At 38.0% G+C, this 9,495-nt stretch overlaps 1 protein-coding gene across 1 annotated transcript in view; it reads left to right on the top strand.

Moving 5' to 3' along the window:
• Positions 1-420: 420 nt before the first annotated feature.
• Positions 421-9,495, top strand: part of mylka (myosin, light chain kinase a) — a 101,727-nt gene continuing 92,652 nt past the window's right edge. Inside the window, exon 1 of the mRNA XM_033986436.2 lies at positions 421-539. The gene's annotated coding sequence lies outside the window, so the exon portion shown is untranslated. The remainder of the gene's footprint in view (positions 540-9,495) is intronic.

The following is a 9,495-nucleotide window of genomic DNA, read 5'->3' as shown; positions in this document are numbered from 1 at the left end:
ATAAATAAATGATTATAGTTCATGATTCATATTTGTATACGATATGTTCTATATGGTATGTCTTTTATTACCTGCTCAAAGTTTTCTCTTTTAGGCTACAATCAGAGTGAGTTTTTCTTCAGTCAATCAGTCATGTTGGATAGTTGTGGTTATAGAGGAACCACGTAGCACAAACTGTAAAAAGATATAAAATACATATAATTAATCCACAGGTGCCATAGATAATAAATAGGTAGCAGACAAAAGCATAAAATGTATTACAGGAGCTGAACACGTGGCCTCAATCTCGGTGTAATTTGGCCCATAAACAATGCGTAAACGCGGGAACAGCCCCTGAAAGCTGGCAGCTCCTCCTCCTCCTCCTCGTGTAGCCTGCGTGCCAGTGTTTTGACTCCGGTGCAGAGAGGTGGAGCCCCGGCGACACTGCGGAGAGAAGAGGAGAGAAGAGGGAGCAAAGCTAGCAAAACCGCTGTCAAAGCCCCGATTCTTGGCGTGAACAGAGCTGCTACTGTTCTTACCTGGAGACGGACGTTTATACGGTAAGTAACTTCAACTGACTCAATGAACTCGACTGGCTGTACTTTTAACATTCTGGCGAAGTAATGGAAGTGTTTTGTAGCGTTAGGTATTTCGGGTTATTTCGTTTTGTTCGTGGTATTCGTGTTTTTGTCCGAGTCTGTCTTGTTTTGTAAAATTAAACGGACGTTGAGGTGGGCGGGGGAGGCACGAGGGAACGTAACCACGCAACCAGCGCCGTAATTCCCGCTGCGAACGAGCCCAAGATGATGACAAGAATACTCTACTAGTTTATTTTAGATTAGAAAGATACAGAAAAGTGCTGTCAGACTCTTTTCAACTGGTATAAAAACGATTTCTTTGTTTATATCATGTTATTACATCCTAGTTGTTCAGTTATTAGGGTTTGTACTGATTTAGGCAAGGCAAGTTTATTTATATAGCACAATTGTACACAGAGTAGGCTATTTCAAAGTGATTTACAGAATAAGACAGACATTAAAATACAATGCAAAGAAATGAAAACATAACAAATAATAAGTTAGTCCCAGTTAAGTCCAGGTCTGGTTGAGTATGGTTTATTTGTAGTTTAGTCAGAGTTTTTAAGATGCATTATGTAACTTTCTGGTGGAGGGTGTTACCTGCTTATTCTGTTATCTTGACTGGAATGTGCCATAGTAAGGCATTCAACCACAATTCAATCCACAAGGCTACGTTACAGGTCAAATCTGTGGAGAGGCAAGCTTGCTCACAGTAAGAATACATGTTCTTCAAGGTATTTTTGAGCCATACATAGACCCAAAAAAAAAAAAAAATCCTAGCTATGTTTAATGCCATATTGGAGAACATTCCAGGTAAAACAGTAACATCTGCATGGAGACATGAAGGGGGCAGACCCTCCACTAGAAAAGTTACATAGTTCAGCTGTAATCATGCTTTTAAACCTAAATTATAAACCTGGCTATGTCATAAATGTAATTTAGTGTTTTAGTTTAGAGTTAGTCTTATTTAATCCATTTATTAGTTTATTAGTCCTCTAGTCCTTTACAGTTACAATTAAAGCTAGGAAAAAATCTGTTTGCAGATCGCCATGCAGTGTACAAGGCCATGCATTTAAGATAGGCTACTAGTAATTATAGGCTATAAGAAGAGAGGAAAACAACAGGAAAACCACAAATGGTCAAAATACACTAGGCAATTTTAAAATAACTTAAAGAGGCAACATGCAACTTTTCTGGTGAGAGGTTTGCCACTTGCTTGTCTCCATTGAGATGTTATTGCTTTGCCTGGAATGCTCCACAGTAGAGCATTAAACTGGCTTACCTTCTTTTTTAGGTGTTTTAGTGAAAATAACAACAAAAATATCTTGAAAAAACAGGCATTCTTTCTGTGAGTGGAGTCTCCTCTGCACAAACCTGTAGCTTGGCCTGGATGTACCCTTTCCCGCTTGTCTCCATGGAGATAGAGCATCGTATTTAATGTAATAAAGTTACTTAATGTGCTGTTAAGTGTCAAAGAGAGTAGTCTATTGGATGAACATAATTATACAAGTTATTACAAAATTAAGTAGGCGTATTTTCATATTAACATATAATGATAGATAGTAAAACAAAAACATTTATTGCATTATTCAAGTACAATAGGCCTAGTTGGCTTCAATTTAAATTCTTGAAAATAACCCAACTATATGGCTAACATGTCAGTAGGGCTGCAAGATTACCCACAATCGAAATTAAATCTCAATTAGCAAATCGCAAAGGTACCAGAGTTTCCTCCACAGACGACAAAATATCCTGTTTTATTCTGCATAAAAACAGCTGACCCTGTGGTTTAGATCTCTACGAACATGTTCTGAAATGGGATTCTTGTTAGTTTGTCAGTTCATATTTCAGTCTGCTTAAAAAAGCTTTGCTGGCTGTACATGCTCTTGTTGTTCATATAGTGAGTTTCTATGAAGGTACAATTGTTCCAAAACATTTGTGCAAATGTTGATTTGTACACTGGTAAATACAACTATTTTATTTTATTACACTTACAAATTCGGCACAACAAATGTCTCAGATTTGTACACTAAGTTGTACCTATTTAAAATGTAGGTGTAAAACAAAATTTGTTAGCAAAAAGACAAATGTACACATTCAAACATTTTGGAACAATTGTACCTTCATAGTTTCAAACTAAATTATCTCCAACTGTCATCTGAGTGTTGCTTCATCCTGTTTCCAGAGATTCTGTTTGAAGGCACTGCTTTATCTGATGAAAGGACAAACTCAGATCTGAAATTACAGTTTCATACAGTGGCGGAGTTAGAAATCTGGGGGCCCCTTTGAGTTTGGAGCCCTTTATATGCCCTTGATATATATATATATATATATATATATATATATATATATATATATATATATATATATATATATATATATATATATATATATATATATATATATTCAATCATCTGGTTTCCACCCCATTGTTCTTCACATGCATACATGGTTTCTTAGCTTACAGTAACAGGTCACTCACAGAAATCATTTTGGCAAAAGTAATAGCTTTATAATTTTAAAATGCCTGACTACTTTTTCTACGGAAGTCCTTTGAACAAAGGACACATGCAGCTCTACCTTGTCATGTTTAGATCATGTTTTAACCCAGGCCTATTCTTTTACTTTTTCATATTGAGTCAGAGAGAGATAAATTCGGATCACAAAACCAGGACAAATTTGAAATAGCTCTGAGATAAATCAAGAAAGACTTCAACTTTGAGGACTCTTCTATGAAATAAACTCAAGGGCTGTTAGGTTTTCACTCTGCAGTTCTCATCCTTTACTGGGGAAGGAGATTCTGGTGGATCTGAGCACATAATCCCTCTTCACAGATGCACATGGCTAATTTGCATGTCAGTATATATGGGAGAACTGCTTGGCAATGCTTTGGCATTTGCTCCGTCCATTTCCCCTTCAGTCTCACTTGTGCTAAACACAGTCTGAGGAGAGAGTGTGTACACCTCTGCCCCGCGCTGGTCACGGCGCTGCTGCTGCAAGTAAAGATGCACAAAGAGAGAGAGAGAGGAGCGAGTCAGATTCAAATGAATGAGCTCAAGTCTGTGACTGTCAATGTGAGGACTGAAAGTTTGGCCCAAAGTCTGGCAGATTAAATATGAGAACGTACACAGTCTGAACCTGAAATAAATTATATTAAGTGACTTAAGTCATAGTTTTCAGTCTAGACCTTTTCAGTGGGAGTACATTTCTGTGTGTAAGGTTCTGCAGCTTGTCATCTTCCTGCCTCCTGATCCAGTTATTATATAGGCACAGACAAATAATATGCACATAATATGCATTTAATGCATTCACTGCTCGTTCACTGCTGTTTATCTAAAAGTGGATCAGAACATTGATTTTGTGAACAGACCTTTTGATGGGTAGCTGTGTCTTAAGTGAAAATAAAGCTAGAAAAGTAAAGTCATGAGAGATACTTTTGCTTACCTCACTACACAGGCATCCTCATGCCTCAACAAAGAGCAAGAAAAAGTCTGACTGGAATCGTTCAATAGATCGATGTCTGTCCATTTTGTAAACATTTTTGATACTACCAGAGCAACAGCATGGCCCCTCCTACTCAGTGCGCACTCTTGGACCAGTCCATTCTAACATGAAATGGGTGGATACTTTGACAGATAAAACGTATTTGACAACTACTCGTTTATTGTGATATGAATGGGTCTGAGGCCTGAAGGGCAATTGACTGGTAGCCTCTCCAGGGTATGGGGCCCTAGTCGGGTGCCTACTCTTGCCTAACGGTAGCACTGCCCTTGGTTGCATGGGCTTAAGGGACATTTCCAGCTCAATTAAAGCAAGATGCATTGTACAGGATGCACTGTACAGGATGCACTGTACAGGATGCACTGTACAGGAAGGGCCAGAGCAGGCTCTATCTCCTGAGGAGACTCAGGTCTTTTGGAGTGAGAGGGCCACTCCTGAAGACCGAAAAACAGCAGCATCACAGAGAGGGAGAGGAAGAAGCTGGACAAGGTCATCAAGAAGTCCAGCTCCGTCCTGGGCTGTCCTCTGGACTCAGTGCAGGAGGTGGGGGACAGGAGGGTCCTGGCTAAGGTCTTTTCTATGCTGGGCCATGAGTCTCACCCCCTGCAGGATGCTCTGTCTGCCCTGGAGAGCAGCTTCAGTATCAGACTGATTCACCCTCGCTGTGTGAAGGAGAGGTTTCGCAGGTCTTTCCTTCCTGCTGCTGTCAGACTGTACAGTGAACACTGTAAACACTCAACCATACCTATGTACAATACTCAAGTCACTTTACGGAGATGTTACATTAGAGTCTATTTTTAGTTTATTTTTTAAGTATATTATTATTATTTTTTTTAAATTTATCTATTATCTTGTTTTATTGCATGTACCATTTTCCTTCTGTTCTTTAACTGTGCGGTGCAATATTAGAATTTCCCCACTGTGGGACTAATAAAGACATATCTTATCTTATCTTATCTTAGTGTGTGGCAGAGTGAGTAGTACTCTCAGCTCCCAATTATAATGATTGTGCAAATTGTAAAATCACACTTCATGTGCTGTATAATTGTTACACACTGAAATAAAACATGGACTTTTTTCATGTTTATCTTTTTTGTGCATTGTTTTCTCTCAAAAACATTTTGCTTTTGTCCGAAGTTATTCCTCACTTACTCTATACATTCCTAATTATACACCTTAACAAGTTTAGAACCTGGAAAGCTAACAGCAACTAGCATGCTAACATGTATATAATGTGGTATTTTGCCCTATCCCTAAAAACTAGGTGCAGTGAACTATTTTTAGAACTATTCCGACTTGTTCTGCAGGTTTCAAATCACTTTCAGGTTGCTGCTGTATGTGTGCAATGAACTTGAATTAAGTTATATTTCTTGTGTTGCACTACTTTGATCTCACTTGAGTCTCCTGCAGATGGGATTTACAAATGGTGTTGCAGTAGATTAAGCTCTGTGAGGGCTTTGTGTTTCATTTGGTTAAAACTTTACCTTCACCAGGGATGGAAAGTAACTAATTGCAAATACTCAAGTTAATGTAATAGTTTTTGGTAAATTGTACTTTTGAGTAGATATTTAAACCCACAATTTTAGTTACTGCACAGGTTACTGCAGCCATTCTTATTCCTGGTTATTCCACCACTATCTCTGCTTCTTTCAATACCCACAAACACGCAGAGGAACCTGGTTGCCTCTTGCAAGTTTAGTCTTGCATAATGATTTGACATTGAATCTTTATCTTGAATACAGAATAAACCCTTGCTCTATGATATAACGAGTGCTCACCCTCTGATCCAAAGGTCAACGGTTCAAATCCTGATCTCAAAAAAGCATCATTAGTAGAGCAGTCAGATCCACTGGTCCACAGGTTGGCAGTTCAATCGCAGTTACCACAGATGAATGCTGCCATTGTGTCCTTTACCCGCCTTGCCCCCAGTATCTGTATACACTGGTGAATTTATGTGCGTGTGAATGGTTGAGCGGTTTCTTGATGTAAAGCGCTTTGAGTGTGTATTATCATTTTTAAACCAGTTGAGCACATATTAACAATTTGAATAGGTTTTTGCCTTGGCTGCATCTAACCACAAGTAATGGAACCATCTGAGCGGCCTGTACGCTATCTCTTCTCATTATACACATACACAGGCAGGGCATGGAACCATAATGGGCCTATAATAACAATACTTCCATTAGACTAACCCTTCATTACAAAGCTGCCTGCTCGCTGAGTTCATACGGACCATACGCAGAGGCCAGAGTCGTGCTGTGGCGACGGGAAGTTTGTGAAACACTCCACTGACGCCACGGAATCTGCCCCGATAAACCCTCCAATCTGCCTACCAACCCTAGAGAATTCAGCCCTATCTGCCAATCTGAGCTCAAATTTTCTCAGGAAATTTGGCTGGTCATGGTTTAATCCAATTGTATCAGGTTGCAGACGTGTGCAGACTTGGTTTAATTCAGACTTATTTTTTTTAAGTTTAGAAATGGAATAGTCTATATTTTGTTCTATTTTAGACCATTTTTAAAGACCCAAGTTTAGTCCTATTTTAGACCTGGTGTAGTCCATCTTTAAAGACCCATTTAGTCCTAGTTTAGACCTGGCGTAGTTCATCTTTAAAGACCCGTTTAGTTCTAGTTTAGACCTGGCGTAGTCCATCTTTAAAGACCTGCTTAGTCCTGTTTTAGACCTGGTGTAGTCCATCTTTAAAGACCCAAGTTTAGTCCTAGTTTAGATCTGGTGTAGTCCATCTTTAAAGACCAAAGTTTAGTCCTAGTTTAGATCTGGTGTAGTCCATCTTTAAAGACCAAAGTTTAGTCCTAGTTTAGACCTTGTTATTCCTTCTTTATTCCTTCTTTATTCCTCACTTGATTCAATACTTCTTTAGGCCCAGTCTAGTTGTGGTTTAGTCTACTGGCTTATGTAATCTATTTTATTAAAATTTCATTGTGGTAAAACTAGGCTACTATCATTATTATTTGTATCATGATTTATTTTGACTCTGGACTATGCCTGGTAGAAGCTAAAAGAGGCAAGAATATCATTACAAGAAGTGATCATACTTAAAGAAACTACAATCTAGTACTACTACAAATCACAAATCACAATCACAACTGAACCTGGGTTGCCGGTGTTTTTAACCTGCAGATCAAGTTTTTTTCATTCTCAGTATATGGACAGGACATGCTCATGTGAAAGTTCAGAAACTCCAGGATTCACTCACTGAGCTGCAGAGGTTGCACTAGCAGTGATTAATGATTGGCTGTAGATGCTGGGGTTTAGGTAATGATGATTCAGATCAGAGGGAGTCCTTTTAAGTTTAGTGGCAGCAGATGTGGATTAATGACATGATTTGCACTTACACAATATTTAATTTGACATGACTGATTTCAAAGCATTGTTGCCTAAGTGTGTGCACCATTATCGCATACCTCTCTGGCCCCATTCTTTGTCACGTGAAAGTTTGTTTATGTGGCTTCGAGTTAGTAGCAGTAGGTCCATATTTCAGACGTGCAACGCTTTTGAGGGACAATATCGGTCTAGTAGTCCTTATTTTGATCTGGTTCTGTTCTCATTTAGCCATGGTGGAATGGTTTGATTGTCTTTGTGTAATTTATTTTTCTACATACTTCTGTCTCTGATTTTTTGGAGGAGTTTCCTGAGTCAGAGACAGAACACTGTCCAAAGCACACACCAAACCACAGGGAAATGTCTGAAAAATGACACCAAGAATTAGAGGAATTTTGCAGCACTGAAGGACGTTTCAAGTGTATGAGGGGAACGGGCTTACATACGGACTGTGTTTTGAAACTGGGAGGAAATGGTCTAATTGAGGTGGCAGACCAATGAGGAAATGAGTTTTGGCCTGCTTTAACTGCTTAGCTTTTGATTTACTCTCAAACCACATGTAATACTTTTCCTTGTTCTTTAAAATCTTCTTCCTACAAATAGTGTCATTGTTGGATACTTGACAAAATAGGGAGTCGGAATTTTTGTATTTTTCCAGTTGCAGACACAAGTGAAGGTAGCTAAGGTAGGAGCACGCTTGCCAACTGAAATAAAAATACAATATGAGACCAATGCATAATTTTATTGTTAAAATAATTTGTATCTGTGTTTAAAAAAACATATAATTGACTTTTTTTTCTTTCTTTTTTATATTTAATGCGCTGAAAATGTGTGTCCTTACTGTGAGCGGGATCTATGTCCATGGAGAATGTTCCGAAGCTTGGTTGTATCGTTCAATATAGGATCAATGGAATAATATTTTTTGTGGATCACTATTTATCATGGGTACTTTTTCTTTGCAGTAGTGGGATATTTTTTTTATTTTTTTTTACAATATGATTGGATTTAAGTTGTAGAAAGAAAGTTGAATAAATAACTTCTATGACTAAGTTATAGTTAGTTATGACAAACTAATTACTTAAATGTTGCGTTATTTCTGCTCATTTAATATTTGTATTGGAATATTTTTTGGGGGGATAATTCTGCTTTATGGTTTGGTTTGAATATTAGCGTTTAGCATCTATATTTACTTAAGCAATATATCACACTTAAAAATGTATCGTGACAGTCCTAGTTGTAACGTTCTATTTCTATGTTATCATGCGGGTGACGGGCTGTATACTGTACACAAACCAAAATTTATAATACTTGCTACTTAAATGCTTGTTCTGAAATATAGTGCCGTGAATTGGCAAGTATCCATTGTAATGCAAAAAATATAATGCTATATTGTATTATTTCTCAGCATTAAAATTTGTATCATGTATTTATCCCAACAATGTCCTTCAAGGCCTTAGCTTTACTCTTTCAAACCTGTAAGATGAAATAAGTCAGAACTTTGTTGACAATTTCTTTCTGCTGTGTGTGACCGCCTGGTATTGACTCTGTATTGACTGTATTTGTTGGCATGAACACAAGGCCGTAACAAGTGAAGAGCTGAGTCCACAGTGTGTGTCAGTGCTGTGGTATCTCCCGTAGCCGTGGTGACCCTCTGCCGTTATCTCCAGTCTGTGTGGGAACAGGTGATGAACTTTTGAGAGCTGACTTTGTTTCATTGACAAAATACGGAGTTCTGATGTGATGAATTCAAGCTCTTTTTGCACACATGTAGCTGCTGTGGATGTAGATGTTAGCTTTGTGTACTTTCAGCTTCAGAAACGACAGACAATACATAATTTCTTCAGATTTGTGAATCACTACGATAGAGGATAACTTGTATTACTTTCATTGGCGACACAAAATATTACAAAATATTGATATTGAAGTTTGATATTTATAATACATTGAGGCACATGCATTTTTGTTTTAATTTAACTTATTGTGTAAAAAGCACAATATAATATAGGTTATAAATGCTTTTTTAAACAGCAAGTATGACTGAAAAAACATATTGATCTAGCCTAACATCCAGTTGACCCCGGTTTGACCTTGGTGT

The sequence above is a fragment of the Periophthalmus magnuspinnatus genome, chromosome 21 (genome assembly GCF_009829125.3).
Source record: "Periophthalmus magnuspinnatus isolate fPerMag1 chromosome 21, fPerMag1.2.pri, whole genome shotgun sequence".
Classification (NCBI taxonomy): Eukaryota; Metazoa; Chordata; class Actinopteri; order Gobiiformes; family Gobiidae; genus Periophthalmus; species Periophthalmus magnuspinnatus.
Note: the sequence above shows the minus strand (reverse complement) of the source record. Positions and strands in the feature narration are given on the sequence as shown.